Source organism: Mustela lutreola, chromosome 8 (assembly GCF_030435805.1).
Source record: "Mustela lutreola isolate mMusLut2 chromosome 8, mMusLut2.pri, whole genome shotgun sequence".
Lineage (NCBI taxonomy): Eukaryota > Metazoa > Chordata > Mammalia > Carnivora > Mustelidae > Mustela > Mustela lutreola.
This window is the reverse complement of record NC_081297.1, coordinates 110126881-110146419: the sequence shown is the minus strand read 5'-3', so window position 1 is coordinate 110146419 and position 19539 is coordinate 110126881. Positions and strand designations below refer to the sequence as shown.

Below are 19539 nucleotides of genomic sequence, written 5' to 3'. Positions count from 1 at the left end.
CTGAGCAATTGTACCACTGGGTATTTACCCTAATGATACAAATGTAGTGAACTGAAGGGGTATGTGCACTCCAATGTTTATAGGAGCAATATCCACAATAGCCAAACTATGGAAAGAACCTCGATGTTTATCAACAGATGAATGGATAAAGAAGATATGGTACATATAGATATAATGGAATATTATGCAGCCATCAAAAAAACAAAATCTTGCCATTTGCAACAAAGTGGATAAAACCCTCCCATAGAGGGTTTTATGCTAAGCGAAATAAGTCAGTAAGAGAAAGACAATTATCATATGATCTCACTGATATGAGAAATTTGAGAAACAAAATAGAGGATCATAGGGGAAGGGAAGGGAAAATGAAACGTTAGGAAACGAGAGAGGGAGACGAAACTTAAGAGACTCTTAATCTCAGGAAACAAACAGAATTGCTGGAGGGGTGAGAGATGGAAGGGATGCAGCGGCTGGGTGATGGACATTGGGGAGGGTATGTGCTATGGGGAGTGCTGTAAATTGTGTAAGACCATTGAATCCTGACATGTACCCCTGAAACAAATAATACATTATATTTTAATTTTTTAAAAAAGGAAAACGGGATACCTGTATCTAAATAGAAAATAGTATTATGTACAATTGAAATGGGATAGAAATATAAAGCTATGTTTTAGAGAAGCAATTTTGAGAAATTGTGTATCTCAGCATATATGCCTTAAAACCTATTACAAAAAAATTACTGGAGAACTATCAACCACAGTAAGTGTCCAAGTCATACATATTATACATATTACTACCACAAAGAACTCAGGCAAAAATTTTATTCAAACACAAATAGAAAGCTCCTCTTTCCATAATATATGATTTATTTTTCAAAGAAAACTAAAATAAAAAATGGTTCTCAATTTCTCAATTTTTTTCCAGCTGATATCAACTGGGAGTTGTGATTCAATTTATTTGTTTTAGCATCTGGTGAATGGTTAGGATGGAGGCTGCTAGAAGGCTTTGCTGGACTTTGTAATAGATAACTCTGTCTCTTTACAGAATGCTTCACTGTGTGTGTACTTGGAAGGCATTCTAGGTTTTTCACCTTCATATTCTGATCCAGAGAGGACTACATAGACAATTCTGTATTTTTCAGAGTACCAGAAAAGATTTCAACAGCTTCCAAGTCTTGGAGATCAGGAAAGAGTACATTGAAAGACCTTTGTTTAAAAAAAATAGAAACTAGATCTATTTTCAATGCTAGATCTGTGCATTTAGATGTTTAAAAATGGTATGCAAATGAGCCACTTTCAGCTTGCGGTCCAGCAGGAATAGCAGAAATGATGGGAGTTGAGTAGATACAGAATTGGGAATCCACTTTCTGGCTACTTGTTGCCTCCACCTGTAGTTCAACAGTGCAGCTGCCAGTTACTCCTATTTCTGACCACCAAGCTTCCTTACACCCATGTACTGCACAGGTTTCCTAGGTAGCCATGGCAGGGTGGCCTCAGCCAGTAGCAATAAGCAGAGAGCCCATCGGTGCTTTTCTTCCCCAAAAGGAGCAAGCTCCCCACTCTCTCACCTTGAACAATCAAAATCTAACATACTTATTGATAAATCCATAGATACAATCTCCCTGACCACACAGAAATCTGAGCCTAGATAAGAACTTAGATTTTTAAAGTTCTTTACTCTATAATTCTGGCAAATGGGACTTTGCTTTTTTCCCCCCAGATATAAGTTTCTACTTTAGTAAACTACTTAGATCCACTCTGGCTTACTCCTGTCAGTGTCTCCCAGAACCAACATCTAGACCTTATCTTCTTTCAGGTGTTACTGAAACATTTCCCTGAAATGAATGGCTCTCTGGCTACCTATCTGCCAGATCACCTAGAATTCAAGTGAGTTGTACATTTTCCACTACTATGTTTCATCTATCAGTTCAGAATGTCTGTCATCCTGGATTCGATTCCCACTCCCACCTTTATATTAAAGGCTTTCTGTTACAAAGACTGTGATTAGGAATAGAGGACTTACCCCAACCTCTGGTAATTGCATCTAATGTTTCTATGATGGACAGACACTAAGATGGCTCCAAATTAGCCCTGTCTCCTATATTCATAACTTTGTATAGTTCCCTCCCTTTGGTGTGAGTGGAAAATGTGACTTGCTTCCAACCAGCAGTATTCAACAAAGGGGACGCTCTGTCATGTCTATGATTTTATTACCCAAGATTGTAACTTCCATCTTGCTAGGAGACTCTATCCCTTGTTAGCTTTGATGAAGCAGGCTTCCAAATGGAGAGGCCCACATAGCAAGGAACCAAGGGCAGCCTCCAGCAACTAGTCAACTAGGAATTGGAACCTTCAGTCCAACAGCCCACAAGGAACTTAATCCTGGCAACCAACAATCATGTAAATTTGGAAGAGGATCCTTCTTCAATCTAGCTTCAGATTAGACCCCATCCCTGGCCAAGAATCTTGATAGCAGCCTTGTGAGAGAACCTGAAAAAAAAAAAAAAAACCCAGCTAAGCCATGCCTAGACTCCTGAAATATGTTTTTTGAAGCCACTAAGACAATAGATGTATGTTTTTTGAAGCCATTAAGTTTGTTGTAACTTGTTACATAGCAACAGATGATTAATAGTTTCCAGTATCTGCTACACTCTAAAAAGGTCATTAAAATTAAGTGGATTTGTCCTAGAGCAGTCCCAAATTATATTTTTAATAATAAGCCCCAACTTGGTAGGTTTTTAAATGTGAGGAAAGTATAACATATTTATAGAAATCAATTTTAATGCTATTAAATTATGCCATTTTTGAGTGTCTGAGGTGAGCTTATGAACAGTGCATTTCTAAACTTTTTTTTATTCCAATTGGCAGAGACATTGTACATTTTCATAACCTGTGGCAGACAACATTTTCCAAAGATGGCTGCAACAATATCCTCCATCCTATGTGCTCTCATGCAATGTGACCTCCCCACTCTTCCATTAAAGACAGAGTCTAGCTCCCTCCTCTTGGGTCAGACTTTGTGACATATTTATAATCAATAAATGTGCAGAAGTATAGCTTCAGGATTTCTGAGGTTAGGTCAGTTAAAACCATGCATCTTTTGCCTGTTCTCTTTGCAGTTTTCCTTTAGGGCACTTCCTTTCAGCTTGTTCCTTCCCAGAACCCAGCTACCATGTTGTGAGAAGCCAAAGCCAAGTGAAGAGGGCATGCCTAGAAGCTCCAAATGACAGGGTAGCCTTTGAGTCTGTTACCAGACCCATTAGTGAAGAAGTCTCCTTATGGTTTCCCAACTTTTTGGATCATGCCAATCATGTGTCTTCCCCTATATCTAAATTTCTAGATATAGGGGAGCAGAGACAAACTGTGATGGTCAATTTTATATGTCAAACTTGGCTAGGCTATAGTACGCAGTTATTCAATCCAATACAAACTGAGGTGTTGTTATGAAGGTAATTCTGTAGTCATGATTAACATCTACAATCAGTTGGCTTTATGTAAAAAGACATTATCTGGGGTAAACTATGTTAGCCTGATCCAACCAGTTGAAAGGCTTTAAGAACAGAACTGACTGCCCTGAGGAAGAAGAAATTCCACCTGTGGACTGCAGTGGCAGTCCCTTGTCCAAGATTTTCAAGCCTGCCCTTCTTGAGATCCTGCCCTGAAGATTTCAGACTAGCCTAAGTAACCCTCCCAATCATGTAAGCCACATTCTTTGCAGTAAGTTTCTTAATACATATATATCCTGCTGGTGCTGTTTCTTTGGTGGAGTTCTGATACATAATCCATCTGGCTATGCCCTGTCTAAATTCTTTACCCATAAGAAACATAACTTAATAAAATGGTTGCTTTTTTTATACCACTAAGATTTAATTATTTTTTTATGCAGCAACAGACACAAGAACTCTTCTTGTTATTTAGCCAACTTCTATAGAATTTTCTAAATCACAAGAAAACACTGATTGTATGTACGTTGCAGCTCTCTCACACATCACACAAAATACAGAGAAAGTAGACTACTGTTCTCAAATCTGAACACATTATCATTCATTACATCATTGAGATTGAAATGTAAGACACCTTTCTATCTTTAAGACTATATTAAAAATATACAAGACAAAAAATATTCCTAGAAAACACAACTAGATCTGTAACCTCGATTTTGCCTTGTTATATCAATGTGGCAGTCACATAAATAATAATAATATAACATTAATGATGATGAACAGTATTTCTTTTTTTTTTTTAAGATTTTTTTATTTATTACTTTGACAGACAGAGATGACCAGTAGACAGAGAGGCAGGCAGCGAGAGGGGGGGGGGGGAGCAGGCTCCCTGCTGAGCAGAGAGCCCAATGCGGGGCTTGATCCCAGGACCCTCGGATCATGACTTGAGCCGAAGGCAGAGGCTTAACCCACTGAGCCACCCAGGCACCCCATGAACAGTATTTCTTTAGCTATAGTTCTACCTTGTTTTACAGAACTATTCTCTAAAACCTTCCCTTCCATATCACCCAATTTTTCTGAGAATGCCTTATTTAAGGTTTCAATCAAATGAGTATAAACATGTTTTTTTGCCCCACCACTCATCAGCACCCTTTTGAGGGTGTACCCTAGCATACCGCCAGCACCTGCTGTCCATGGTGCTGATTTCTGTGCCAGCAGCACTGCCTCTTAATGACACAAAGCACTGACTCATGCCACTGATGAATCCATTGAGCCCAGATACCAAAGCGAGACTCACACTTGGATTTTGCCAGGTGCTGCCATGAAAGGCTATGAGGGTTCCCATGGTGTTAAGGGCAGGGTGTGGCTAAAACGTAAAGTGTTACTAATGTGTCTGTGCCCTAAATGTATCAAAGTATCATTTTCTCTATACCCACCTTATTCATCCCTCAATTTTTTTTGTATCATGCTCTTTGTTTAATAATGCAATGCTGCTTACTCTTTCTCTCTTTTAAGATTTTATTCATTTATTTGACAGACAGAGATCACAAGTAGGCAGAGAGGCAGGCAGAGAGAGAGAGGGAAGCAGGCTCCCTGCTGAACAGAGAGCCCAATGTGGGGCTCCATCCCAAGACCCTGGGATTATGACCTGAGCTGAGGGCAGAGGCTTTAACACCCTGGGCCATCCAGACTCCTCTTGCTTACTCTCTTGACATAGAAATTACTAAGTTTTTTTGATGTGTGTCTGAAAATGGATTTTTCATTTTTATCTTTGGCCCCTGATTTCCTAGAGATAAATGGATAAGCATCACACTGAAAAGCAAATTGCAAAAGCAGACAACATGCTATACTCAAAATTGGTCCTCATTTCTGATTACCAAGCTTGCTTGTTAATTCTTTTTCCTCTTAGAATAAGCTCATTCCCTCATTTTTTTTTTTTTTTAGAACTTCTTTCAAACAGATTCTGAGTGAACCTGCCCTGATATGTTTAATTCTAAGGTAAATAGTACTAATGCTTTAGCTGGAAATGCCTGTTTCCACATTTCTTTAAGACTTTAGTTTAGCTGAAGGAAAGTTTTGAGTTCTTATTTCATTTTGACAAGCAAAAAAACCTAGAACCCCAGTTTTAATTAATACATCTTATTTGGGTGTGTTGGCTTATTTGGAGTTACTGATTCTTATCTTGCAAAGAGTATAGTAGTTAAGGGATGGGCTTTGGAACAAGACTGTCTGAGTTCTTCCCCACTCTGCCAATTGCTGGCTGTGAGACCTTGGAAAAGTTACTTAATCACTGTCTATGCCTCAGTGTTCCTGGCTGTAAATTGAGGATATTGATAGTGCACACCCCCACAGGATTTTAGTGGAAATTAGTTTGCATTAATAAGTAGCACTGGAAAAAAATGGTGATTGGCATATAGAAAGCACTATATATGGATGTTAATATGATTTTTTTAATCTTTAAATTCAATGCAATTACATACACTGTATTATTAGTTTCAGAGGTAGAATTTAGTGATTCATCAGTCTCATACAACACCCAGTGCTCATTACTTCAAGTGCCCTCCTTAATGTCCATCACCCAATTACCCCGTTAATATTATTTAACAATTGCTTAGCTGCTGTAACTTTACCAGTCACCCAGACAAAGGGCTCCTCATTTAGTGACACTAGATGAGTAAGAATTGATGTGATCTGGGAATGTGCCAACACTTTTACTTATTTTAACACCTCTGTGCGTTCTGCACAAAGGGAAGGGAGACACATAGAGGAAATTGTGAAAATGTTTGTACTTCTCTGTAATAAGGCATTAAACTAGTACATGTCACAATTAGAAGAGTGTTTTGCTTGGGAGACAGTTTACAAGCAAATGTGTTTTATTAGCATAGAAATATCTTTACTATGTAAATATAGCCATGCATTTCCATCAGCAGCTGGCATAGTTATATGACGCTAATACATAGGATATATATGTAGCCAACATGTGAGCTTCTCTGTGTCAGACTACATTACTTAATTATAGTTCATTGACATAAATGTCAGAATGATTCTTATTTTGATGAAGAGGAATATCTCCAACAAAGACAATCTCTATTCACTGCTGATTTGTATATATGAATTATCTTAATGAATTAATAAAACAAAAAAGGTATAAATGAAAACTCGGATTCTTGCACACACACACGCACACACACCACATATACAAATATTCATAGAAGCTTTATTTCTATAGTCAAAAACTGGAAACAACCAAGTTCTCTTTCAGTGACTGAAAAGGTAAACACACTTGGGCACATTCAAATCATTAAACGCTACTCAGCAATAAAAAGGAATGAACTATTGATACATGCAACAACTTGGATGACTCTCAAGAGAATTGTGTTGAATGAAAAATAGTCAATCTCAAAAGATTATATATGATATGATTCCAATTATATACATCTCTTGAAATGAGAAAATTCTAGAGATGGAGAATGGATTAGTAGTTGCCAAAGGTTAAAGGAAGGATTTTAAGTGGATGTAGCTACAAAATGGTAGTACAAGGAATCTCTGAGATTAAACTGCTTTGTCTCTTGGCTGTGCTGGTTTCAGACGCATCTACATATAGGATAAAATTGCATGGAATGAAGTACACACATATACAAAGGAGTGCATGTAAAGCTTACAGCAAAATATGAATAAGCTCAATGGATTTTATCAGTAGCAATCTCCTACTTGTGATATTGCCTTACAATTACAGAACACGTTACCATTAGAAGCAACAGGGTCAAAGGCATACAGGATCGCTATTACTTCTTACAATTACATGTGAATCTATAATTATTTCAGAATAAAAGTTTTACAAAAAATGGAGCACTTAAGAACTTTCATAGGGTATTATATAAAATAGCAATTTTTTAAAGATGTATTTATTGTAAGATTTTATCCATTTATTTGTCATAGAGATAGAAAGAGAACAAGCAAGGGGAGTTGCAGGCCCAGGGAGAAGCAGGCTCCCCATTGAGCAATGAGCTGATGTGGGACTTGATTCCAGGACCCCGGGATCATGAACTGAGCCAAAGGCAGATGCCTAACCCATGGGCCATCCAGGCGTTGTATTTATTTTAGAGAGAGGGAGAGCATGAGCATGTGCATACATGAATGGGGGGAGGGGCAGAGTGAGGGGGAGACAAGCAGACTCCCACTGAGTGAAGAGCCTGATGCAAGGCTTGATCCCACGACCCTGAGATCATGATCTGAGCCAAAACCCAGAGTCAGATACTTAACCAACTGAGCCACATGGGTGTCCTAAAATACCAATTTAAAAATGAAAAATCTAAATCTAAAAGTAATATGATTTAATTACCAGAAATTTATAATATCAGTTATTTTTAAAGGAGCAATTACATGATTCTGCTTCAATAAATATTTATTGACAGTCTACCAAGCTCCAGGCACAACAGCAGGCTTTTCAGAAAAGAAAATACTACTTGACCTTCAAGGATACTCTTGTGGTAGGTACTATAGTACCTACAATGAAGAAACAGATGGAGTAATGTTAAGAAACTTTCCCAAAGCCCCACAGTGAGTATATAGCAGGTATGGCACTTGTGCCCAGCCCAGTGCTTTTTCTATCACTAAATCAGATCACCCTCTGTCATACAGAAATGTCCTAACACTACAAAACAACAGCTATTTAGAATGAATTTAGGAACTTGCATGGTACATTTTGTCTTTAGTTTTTTATCATGAGAAAGGGGTAACTAATAACCTACAATCCCTAAATTTTTTAAACTTGTTTAAATTCAATCAATTCACATATAGTGTATTATGAGTTTCAGAGTCAGAGTTCAATGATTCCTCAGTCTTATACAACATCCAGTGCTCATGACATCCCATGTCCTCCTTTAATGTCCATCACCTGGTTACCCTATCCCCCCAGGACCCTCCCTTCAAGCAACCCTCATTTTGTTTCCTATGCACAGTCCTTAAATTTTACTTTACTTTTCTGCTGTCCTCATCCACAAGAAAAACCTGATCACTCCCCTCCCCACATCTACAAAGAGCATCCCGGTTCTTTCCCTACACTCATTCCATTAAAATACCACTAAATCCTCTTGGCCTACCCCAACCACTGAGCTGCTGAAGATAGGAAAACAGTAATAGTTTTCTTCAAGTAAGGAGGAAGATTGTCCCTCAGGGAGCTTTATAGGCCAATCTATTTATACATATTTTTAAAGATTTTATGTATTTACTCGACAGAGAAAGAGATCACAAGTAGGCAGAGAGTCAGAGAGAGGGTGGGTAGGGGAAGCAGGCTCCCTGCTGAGCAGAGAGCCCAATGCAGGGCTCTATCCCAGGACCCTGAAATCATGCATGACCTGAGCCGAAGGCAGAGGCTTAACCCACTGAGCCACCCACGCACCCCATTTATATTTCAAGTCCGGATCTGATTTCCTGGGTCTAAAATTGCAACTTATGTATCTTATTCTTTCAATGTTTGCTACATTTGACTTAAGTTTTTTTCCTTAAATTTGCTATTTCCCTCAAAATGCAATAGCATGTATTGTTTAATATTAATATTTTCCCAAGATATTACTTCCTGTAAAAAGAGGGAATCCATTATCTCAATTTTTTTCAAGGTTGCCTTTGAAATATATTACATTATGCTGAACCAGAACATAATTTCCATAAATAGCTTTTGTTTATATATCAACCAACCCCACAAAAATTATAGACCTTTCCAGAGGCAGTCTCAAAACAACACAGAGGGGTAAGTATTATCATTATTCCCAGCCTTCCCCAAGTCAATAAAGGCCCCTCAGTCTACCAGTGACTCAAACCAGGAACCCGGGAGTTATTCTGGACATTTCTTTTTCCTCCATACCCACAGTCCATTTATTAATGACATTTGTCCATTCTGCATCTGTAATACATGCTGGTTCTTTCCGATCTGTCCATTTGCATCATCAACCCCAAAGGAAATTCCACCACCATCAATGTCTAGGGGACAATTATTAAGTCTTCTAACTGATCTTCTTTCTTCCTCTAATTTCCCTTCCATTCTCCACACAGAGGCCTGAAAGCTCATGTCACTCATCTAAATCTGCTCAGTGGCTTCCCATGTCACTCAAAATCAAATCCAATGCCCTGAACATCCCTGAGGTTTGAAGGTCCCTACACTGATCTCAGCTTCTCAAACTCAGCGCGATGTATGCCCGGCCACTCTCCTCTTATTTCTTTGGATATGACCACATCACCTTCCTCTAGGTTCCTCAAACTTGCCACCTTCTTCCTCACCAGGCTCTTAATAGCATTGTTTCCTTGTCCTGGAACAGCCTTTCCCCTTTCTTCCCTCAAAACTGGCCATCTCCTCATCAACGTTCAAGTCTCGGTTCAAATGTCACTTTCTCAGAGTGTCTTTTGTCACCAGCAAACTTAAAAATGGTCTGCCATCAGCCCTTCGGTTCTCCCTCACAGCAATCCATTATTTTCCCTTAAAAACCTTCGTAATCTGAAACTATATTCTTATTTGGGTTTACTATTTTCTCTCCTATTATATACATTCAAATCAGGCAAAGAATGCTTCTGACTTGATCACTTTATAACTATGCCTATCACACTGTAGGCCTTCATAAAAATTGTTGAATGAATAAAAGTACAAATGAAGAAATTGAGGTTCAAAGATACACAATATTTGCTCAAAGACTTTGGAGTTAATAATCAAAGCCAGAACTAGAACCATAATTCCCTGTTTTCACCCAGCACTTGAGCCACCATATTATACTTTTCTTTCTTTGGCAGGGGAGGAGGGCAGAGGGAGAGGAGAGAGAGAGAGAATCTTACCCAATCTCCTTGCCTAGCAGGAGTCCAACACCAGGCTTGATCTCACAACCCTGAGATCTGACCCAAGCCAAAATCAAGAGTCAGACACTTAACCAACTAAGCCACCCAGGAACTTCTATCACACTTTCTTTCTTTTTTTAAAGATTTATTTATGTATTTATGTATGTATGTATGTATGTATGTATGTATTTATTTATTTGACAAAGAGAGATCACAAGTAGGCAGAGAGGCAGGCAGAGAGAGGGTAAGGGAAGCAGGCTCCCCACCGAGCAGAGGGCCAGATTCGGGGCTCGATCCCAGGACCCTGAGATCATGATCTGAGCCGAAGGCAGAGGCCTTAACCCACTGAGCCACCCAGGTGCTCCATCTATCACACTTTTCTTAAAGGAGTATAAAGTTTTGTGTTTTTTTATGGCATGGAAATATAAAAGCTAAAGACATTCAGAATTCAAAACCCTAACTCCAAAGTGGCTGCATTCCATAACTAATATGAACCATCACCACTACTGATTCAGCTCTTTTGAATAAAACTATTAATTCTTAATCAGTAATTGTTCACAGTTATTCTCAAACGGCAAAAGACCCAGAGAATAGCTGCCACTTCAATATATTTTTCACTGATGTGTAACATCAATACAATGCCTTATTTTACTGTTAAATTCAAAATAATGAATGTTCCAATGAGGAGTTAATATGAGCAACTTTTATCATAATATCATAAGTATTTTTCTGATGCTTCTGTGTACTATTTCATTTGTACTTAGTAGCCTTCTAGTTATCTTTGTATTTAAATGTGAGAAACTCTGAAAAACAATGAATTTTATATGCTTCAAAAAAAAATGTCAAGGATTGTGTGCTAAATTGGTTTGAATCGAAGTTTTTCAATTTTATATCACCTATTAATCACAGACTATACAACTTGGAAAAACTAAAAGTCATAATGTTTGCAAGAAGTCATAAAAATGTCTAAGGAGCATTTGAATACGACAGACTTCTTTGATTTACAATTTTACAAAATTTCTTGAACACTGTTCTCTCTACTTTAGCATACTGTCTATGGAGAACACTTCCACTAAATTCTATTTTTACAGTCTCTAGACATGTATCTATCATTGTTATAATCATTGTTTTACAGTGATGCATACGTGAGCTCTAGTGATAGAATTATATATATACTTTTGTTCGCGTGTATTCTTATACATTTTATTCATCTTCTTTATTGGATCATAACCCTCTTGTAATGGAAATCACATCTACAGCTATTTCCTTTGACACTTTTCACAAAGCCTCACCAAACATCATGCCCACTCTAGCTACTTAATAAACATTGGCTCATTGCCTGGAGAAAGAAATTGACAACTCAGTCATAAAGAATTCACAGCAGTGCATAAATTTATCAATTTAATTTTTACATTCCTGTGAAAGGTGATGTACCAAAATATTTTCTAATCTTAGGTGAGATTCTCTTGGCAATCAGACAAGCAAAGGGGGAAAAATGTCACTTACATTTGTGGCTGGCTAATTTCGTGATAACAGGCTTTTCAGTGTGTAGAAATTAAACTGCATGAATGAAAGTGGAAAAGGATGTGTTTGTTGGTGTGAGTTTCTTTAATTTGCTCCTTAATGTACTACCCAGGTTTGGAATATGTGATATCAACTTGGGAGACATATATATATTTTTAAAGATTTTATGTATTTATTTGACACACAGAGAAAGATCACAAGTAGGCAGAGAGAGGGGGGAAGCAGGCTCCCCACCGAGCAGAGAGCCTGACTCGGGACTTGATCCCAGGACCCTGAGATCATGACCTGAACTGAAGGCAGAGGCTTAACCCACTAGGCCACCCACGTGCCCTTGGGAGACATATATTAACAATCATACTTCATAAGAGGAGAAAAACATTTCCTCAGATTATGCAAAAATGCAAAATGGCATTTGTTTGAAAACGAATGGGCTTTGAATCTGAATATTTCTGGGTTCGGATCTTAGATCTGCCACTTACTTATTATGTGACCTTGCATAGTTAACATACCCTCTTAGAGATTTGATTACCTCAATTGTAAAATAGGAATTTAAAAATCTACCATGGAGCATTGTTATGAGGATTAAACGTGTTAGAACCTGTACAATGTCAAGTACTGCTAGCATGAACAAATGCCTACCTAATGTTTTTCTTAAATTTTCTTCCATAATATCTTCCCTTTTGCTAAAGATAATGGTTGCTGGAAAGGGAACCCGTAAGGGGAAGAAATATGTAAATCTTTTAGGAGATAAGATAGTCACTGTAGCAGGCAGCAATCCTCCCCACACCAATTTCTCTGCTCCTGCCACTCCACCTCCTCACTACAAGAAAAGTTCATTAGCAACAGCAGTCTCCTCAAAAAATCAAACTGGAGGGGGCTCTGCAAAATATTTATCTGCCCGATTTTCCTCTTTCCCCATAATAATTTCATCCTAAAATGGAAGATAAGGTTACGACATCTGAGGACTGCCCATCAAAATCTTCAATAATCATTAGAGATTTGTCAGTCACAAATCAAGTCAACCCAGCCCACCAGGCTCTCCCCACCACAGTCCAGTCCTTACACAGGTCACCAGAATTCTTACCTTACAGTTTAGCTTTGGCGTTGGTCTTTCCATGATGAATAACATTCTGGCACTCTCCATTTCCTAAAGTTTAACTACTTACCATTGTTCTCATGGCCTTCTGTAACCAAAACCCACCTGTCTATCTACTCTTTTCTCTCAGTACATCTTGTCATGAGGTCAAGGAGCTGTTGATAAGTCCCAAATATTCCCTAAACCACATGACTTAATTATTACTTTCTTTCCACCTGATATGCCATTTTTCCACTTATAACTATTAAATTCCTATCTTTTCTGTGAAATGAACATATCTTACCTTCTTTAGTTTAACCTTTCTTAAACTCTCTCATCCCTTCTTTATCTAAATGCCTACTCACCATTCAAGTTCCGAATGTGGGAGCTATTCCCATTTTGAAGCCCTCTATGACCTCCCCAACTCCCTTACAACAGGTAGAACTGATTAGCTGACCCATACTCCTCTCAGGGTCTCTATCATACTGTTGGTCTCACTTATTCACGTTTCCCCACCTCAGACACCAGGTGCCTCTGAAATCCCTGATCAAAACAACATCAAGGTTGGAAACTGCTGCTCTACATAGGAAAATTGACTCAAATTACTCAAGTTTGCTCTATACCTTATGAAAATCCTACCTTTGGGTTACAACTATTAGTTTTTCAAAAGACTGCCCATCATAAATATTGAATAGAAAGAAATCTTAAATATCTTCATCCAAATATGAGATTGAGGCCAGGAAGAATATAAATAAGCAGGGCAGAAGGCAAAAAAGAGGCCACACACATTTGGAAAAGATTAAAATTAACACATAATGTACTCGGCAAAATTTTTTGAGTATAGACTATATTCAAAGCTCTGTGCAAAAAGTTATTTTAAGAGCCTAGAGATTATGATGATGTCAGATTTGAGAGACTTCCTTTTTTTTTTTTTTTTTTTTAACTAAGGCAGACTGCCACATGCAGCACCTCATCTGGATGTGTCTGGATTCTTGGAAGCTTCATTACCGTATGTTCCCCTTAGAAATGGGACCTTGAGAGCTTGTTTGGAGGTTCTAGCAAAGAAACACAGCTACTCCTATAACCCCCACTGGAGAAGATTCATCTTTTGGGGAAGGCTGTCCTCTTTGACCGATTGTGCAGCTTTGGGAAGGGCATACACGGAGCAATGAGGGAGGAAGGGGACACCTACCCAGCCACCTGGATGGGCCAAATCAACCCTGGTGATGGATGGAGTGACAGACATCACAGCCAGATTGTCCTTACACCTGAGAGACAATTTTTTTTTTTTTTTTTTTGAGAGAGAGAGAGAGTGAGTGAGTGTGTGACAGGGACTGGAGAGAAGCAGAGGGAGAGAGAGAATCTTAAGCAGGTTCCACACCCAGCATAGAGCCCAATACGGTGCTCCATCTCACACCCTAAGATTATGACCTGAGTGAAAATCAAGAGTCTGGCACTTAACTGAGCCACTTAATTAAGCCTCTCAGGTACCCCCTGAGACACATTTTTAAATCTAGAATCCATAGGAATTTGTGACTGAATATGAAGTGTAGGGCATATGAGAGGGAGTGGTCAGAGAGGATGACTCAGAAAGCAAGAGGAGAACAGTGGAGTCATTCACCAAGATAAAGGAACACAGAGAAAAGAGAAAAACATGATATGGGGTGGAGGGTGTTGACAGGAGAAGAGGGGTTCCAAAGGCCACAGTGGATAAATGGGCTATTAATAAGACAAGAACCAGGCGGGGTGAGGCCAGTTTAGATAGAGATGATACAATGATGAGAGTTTGGGAGAGATCGCAGGCCAGGCATCCTTGCCTTCTGGCTGATGATCCTGACTCAAAAGGAGAAGAGTCAGAAAATCACCACATTGCCTGGAGGGGGAGGGACATGGTAGTGATGGAACAGAACAATGCAATGCCTAAGAGTCTGGTTGCAACATTTGGAATGGTACTCTGCTTTCACAATCCAACCGTGTCCTCCTAAAAACTTTCCTAGATACCTTATCCTGGATGAACTCTAACCGTGATTCAACTTCATGGAATCACTGCTTGGAGCTTAGGATATCATCAAAGGCATTGGGTTTTCAAACTGTGCTCTGCAAAGCCCCAAGGACTTCATAGAGGTGCTGCAGGATCCAAAGAACACTGAAGGGATTGAGTTCTAAGTACATATCCTTATCAGAATAGGATAATGAGAGTCCCTCTCAATTTCTTTTACATGTCGGGCTTCTGGGAAATAGGCACTACTAAAAAGAATTCCACTGTTAAGAAATTTTTTTTTAAAAAAACGGAAAAATATTTAGAATTCAATGAAGTGTCTCAATCAATAAAACGAAATGTAACTTAAGTAATTTTTCATGCATCATAAAGTCATGTGATTTATAAATTTTCCATAAATTACAATGGATTTTAAAGTATCCCATTAATAATGTCACTCTCACTAACACTCTCAGCTGCATGAGCAAGAGAAAAAATAATGTTACTAGTGTAGTAGGAATTTCACAAAATCCAGTTACACTCATGGGAACGTGTTATTGGTATGAAAGTTAGCTTTCATAAGTCTTGATGGAAATAAATGTTGACAACTGGTGATCTCTGTGATAGCCAAAGTCCTTAATATTTGTAAATTGTCCAATTCGCCCACTTCCAATCCAGAACGAGGGAAGAACAGATGGCTCACTGAAGGCTCAGAGAGTGGGGGCCCTTTCGAAGGGCCACAAATCAGACCTGTGGACACCCTTATACCACAGAGTTTCTTGTAAAGTTTTCATAGTGATAATTAGTCAAATAAGGCTAAAACATACTCAGAAAAGCCAAACCAGAGCAAGAGCATCACATCTAGCAAGGAGAGAGAAGCACATAAGTGGAAGTGAGGGTCAGGGTGGTGAGGAAGGAGATGGACTCAAAGCAAATTCAGGCCCTTAGATGTGTGGAGTGTGGGAATGCTGAGCCACCTTCAACAGCTGGGGCAGGCAAATGGATGCTCAAGTCTACCTCAAAGAGCATTTACTCTTTAAGCCTCGGCAACAATGGCTTTTTAAAACTATGCCTCAACTGGGGTATCTGGATGTCTCAGTTGGATAAGGCTTTGGCTCAGCTCATGATCCTGGGGTCCTGGGATTATGGGGAGCATTTAGCTCCCTGCTTCTCCCTCTGCTGCTCCCCCTGCTTGTGCTCTCCCTCTGTCAAATAAATAAATAAAATCTTAAAAAAATAAAAAAACCAACTATGCCTCAACTTACATGAGCATTCTTGGGAAGCTTTGTATAAGCACGAATAAGAGAGAAATACATTTTTCAGATTTGATTAACAGTATAATTTCACTGTATTCTCAGCCACAACCATCTGTGGAAATCACAAAATATTTACTGGTGTATCGTATTCAGGGTTGTATTTCCACATGTAGTGTCTTGGCCCATCTCCTAGGCATGATGAGATAGGCAAATTAAATTAAGACTTGATGCAGGGAACAGTCTTTGGGGGAAAAAAAAGGATGCCTGGCCACAGGGAGCTGAAACTGAACTTCACTGATAAGACACAAATTTAAAAATCAGAAAAAGCATCTTTGGGGAACGAATCATTGCATACAACAGAGAGAGAATTCCCTGACCACACAACTGTAAGATGCCATAATGCAGTGATAAAGCAAAGATGGAGCAAGCAGACAGTTTCTACCATAAGTAGTAACCATGGGAAAGGAGTTCTCTAGAGTACTAACAAAATAGAATTGGACACAACAGATAGACCAACACATTTAACTCCAGGTTTAGAGTAGAAGCTTATTTAGCCTGTTGGTAACCATCCAACTTAGAGGAGACACCAAGACCTGCTTGTCATTTCAAGAAACTCCTGTTCTTCTCTGTCATATCTCTTTCCTTCATATGCCTGATAATAAAAATGTTATAGTGACTTAATACTATCATTAATAATGTATAAAATATTTATTACTAGGCATTATGTTAAGTTTCTAAAATAAGTAATTTCATTTAACCCTCAAAATAAACCAACCAGCATCATTAGGAATGATGGTGCCAATGGTATCTTTAACTCAGTCTATCAGCCACTCTCCAAGCTTCATATGGAAGGCTGACTTTTTTTTAAATGTACTAGGCAAACTCATAGTAAATTCTCTTTCCAATCAGCTTGCTAGCACAAGCCACTTCTAAATAGAAGTTCTGAAACTATCTCTGATTATTACACCCACAGATGAGAAATTAACATTGAGAAGTTTGGTGGTATGCCAAAGGTCACCCAGCCAGGATTCACATCCAGGTGCTCTGACCACAAAAACACACTCCTGGTCTGTATATGCCTTACTAGCCTATACAACTGGGCCAGTAGCCCTATTTGTTAGGTTAACAGCTTCACATGTATAATCTTCAGATTTTACACTTTATATTAGTTGTTTCTGCTAATTAAACATTTTCTTATGTGTATCTGTGAAGGCCCTTTAAGGCTATGAGATACAAGCACTTTCAGTTGAACCTGGTAGCAGGGGTTGGTTGTAAAGATGCACAAGGAACTGGAAGACCCAGAAAGGTCTTTCAGTAGCCATTTGGTTTGCCCTTCTGAACCTGATAAGTCTTTCATCTCCACTCAGACAACAGACATCCCGTGAAATGCAGTCATCATCTGTTACTCATTCTTGTGACTCAGCTTCCCTTTGTTTCAGCATCTGTTCAGTTGTGCTCTCCCTCTACCATTGCTACTACTCTTGCTGTTTCTCATCTTAAAAGTTCCCAAAAAGGAAGGATCCAACTTGGTTGATAGGTCATTATCCAAAATGAAACCCCCCTATGGTACATTATAAAACATTTGAGGAAAGCCTCTGATATGAAAGAGAGAAACAGATAGAGGAAAGCAAATTGGAAAAACTATACAGGGAGAAAAAAACCTTCAAATTATTAATATATTCACAGAGATACAGAAAAAAATACATCCATGAACCAGTAGGATGGATTTTTAAAAGGCTATTTGGAAATAAAAGAGTTCTTGAAAAAAATGTTTAAAGATGACAGTAGAGTTAAAGTGAATAAGCCAAGAGTGGAAATAAAATGAAATACTAAAAAAATTCAATTAATTAAAAATAAGGCTGAAAAATATGAAAAAAACCAATGATTAAATTGGATAAATAGAAAGCCAAAGGCATAATCATCAATTAAACCCAACCAGATAAATAAGTACATTAAATGGAAATGGTCTAAATACACCAATTAAAAGGCAAAGATTATCAACCTGATTGGAAAAAAAAATGACCCAAATATATACTATGTACAAGAAGCCACTTTAAATGTAAAAATAGGTTAAAAGTAAAAGGATGAAAAAGATGCATGATGAAACCCTGCCAAGAGCCCAGGAAAATGTTTTGGTATAATTGAAATGGTTCATATACATTGTCAAAATTGACTAAACTGTACACTTAAATGGGTGTGCTTTGTTGTCTATAAATTATATCACCATAAAATTGATGTTTAAAAATTTTTAAATGATTGTAAAATATAAAAACACAACAGAAATCCTGAAATATATATTAAGGAAATCCCTCAGAAAATAGAAAAATAACAGAAGTGGTCTATAGTAGAACAGTGATAGGAAAATCAGAGAGTTAATTCAGGAGATCCAACCTTATTATAATACATGTGTTCCAGAAGAAACACAGAAATAGGAAATAAAAATCAATATCAAAAAATGTTAACAGAACTGAAGGACTTGAGTTTCCAGACTGAACGCCCAACACAATGGATGAAAACAGACTCACATTAAGGTGCATTCTTGTAAAATCTCAGGCCAGTAGGAAGAAGAGCAAATTTAAAAAATCTTTCAGAGACAAGAGGTTTTACACACAAACCATCAAAAATAATGATGGCATTTTAGCTTCTCATTAACAACAGCAGAAGCTACGAAACAACAGAGCAATGCCTTTAAAATTGCACAGGAAAATGGCTTGCCTCCTAGAATTTTGTATCCAACAAACTATATCACTCCAAACTACATAATTAAGTCCAAAGGTAGAATAAACACATTTTAGAATACACAAGCAAAACCTTTGCTGCCCATCCTTTCTTTCTCAGAAAGGTACTGGAGGATGTTATCCTATAAAATGGGGAAGCAGATGACGAAAAAGACTCAGAACATACAATAAAGAGAAAAATGAGGGAAATCGCAGGATAAGATCCTAAAACAGCCCAGCAGCAGGACTTAAAAGCAAGTCTCGAAAGCCACTGTATATATTTAAGTGGGTTGGAAGTTCCTGAGGACATTACTTCCAAAAGATGAAACTAATAAGAGATTTAGACAACTGGGTGAGAACTGGGGCTTAAATTTGTGATAAATTAAAAGACTAATCATCAATAATGAAGATAATTATCAATTCCAGGAAAATCCCAATGCTGTCTATGAAAAATAATTATAGTATACTATGTTACTCAAGTGTAACCAGCATTTGCATAGTTACAGTTATTTTAATGCAGAATATAGATCCAATAAAATTTTTCAGTACTATAAAACTTTATAGAGAGGATGGGAGAGTGGATGGAAGGGAAGTGTGCGTGCGTGTGTGTGTGTGTGTGTGTGTGTGTGAGATGGGGATAGGCAAGGAGGGGAGGGAAAGAGCTTCACCTCCCATGGTCAGAAAGCAGTGGATGAAACATCTACAACTGGAAAATTAAGCAGCAGCAG

At 38.2% G+C, this 19539-nt stretch overlaps 1 long non-coding RNA gene across 4 annotated transcripts in view; it reads right to left on the bottom strand.

The window, feature by feature from the left end:
• Positions 1-798: 798 nt before the first annotated feature.
• Positions 799-19539, bottom strand: part of LOC131839202 (uncharacterized) — a 60048-nt gene continuing 41307 nt past the window's right edge. For all 4 annotated transcript variants that reach the window (XR_009356853.1, XR_009356854.1, XR_009356855.1 and 1 more), the window contains one exon: positions 799-2486. This is a non-coding gene — a long non-coding RNA (uncharacterized LOC131839202). The remainder of the gene's footprint in view (positions 2487-19539) is intronic.